This window comes from Penaeus monodon, chromosome 24, assembly GCF_015228065.2.
Source record: "Penaeus monodon isolate SGIC_2016 chromosome 24, NSTDA_Pmon_1, whole genome shotgun sequence".
Classification (NCBI taxonomy): domain Eukaryota; kingdom Metazoa; phylum Arthropoda; class Malacostraca; order Decapoda; family Penaeidae; genus Penaeus; species Penaeus monodon.
The window spans coordinates 117,563-117,961 of NC_051409.1; the positions used below are offsets into that span (position 1 = coordinate 117,563).

Consider the following 399-nt stretch of genomic DNA (forward strand, 5'->3'; position numbering starts at 1 on the left):
GAGCTCTTCCAGACCCCGACCTACGAATCCGAATCATCCGAGTCCTCGACCTCAAAGCCACCATTATCCCAGTCCTCGACCTCCTTCTCCTTGTCGCTGTCCGGGTGTTCGTCCTCGACCTCCTTCTCCTTGTCGCTGTCCGGGTGTTCGTCCTCGACCTCCTTCTCCTTGTCGCTGTCCGGGTGTTCGTCCTCGACCTCCTTCTCCTTGTCGCTGTCCGGGTGTTCGTCCTCGACCTCCTTCTCCTTGTCGCTGTCCGGGTGTTCGTCCTCGACCTCCTTCTCCTTGTCGCTGTCCGGGTGTTCGTCCTCGACCTCCTTCTCCTTGTCGCTGTCCGGGTGTTCGTCCTCGACCTCCTTCTCCTTGTCGCTGTCCTCGTCCTCGACCTCGTCCTCGGAT

General features: G+C 60.4%; 1 long non-coding RNA gene across 1 annotated transcript in view; it reads right to left on the reverse strand.

Moving 5' to 3' along the window:
• Window positions 1–80: 80 nt before the first annotated feature.
• Window positions 81–399, reverse strand: part of LOC119588978 — a 565-nt gene continuing 246 nt past the window's right edge. Inside the window, exon 2 of the long non-coding RNA XR_005230146.1 lies at window positions 81–353. This is a non-coding gene — a long non-coding RNA (uncharacterized LOC119588978). The remainder of the gene's footprint in view (window positions 354–399) is intronic.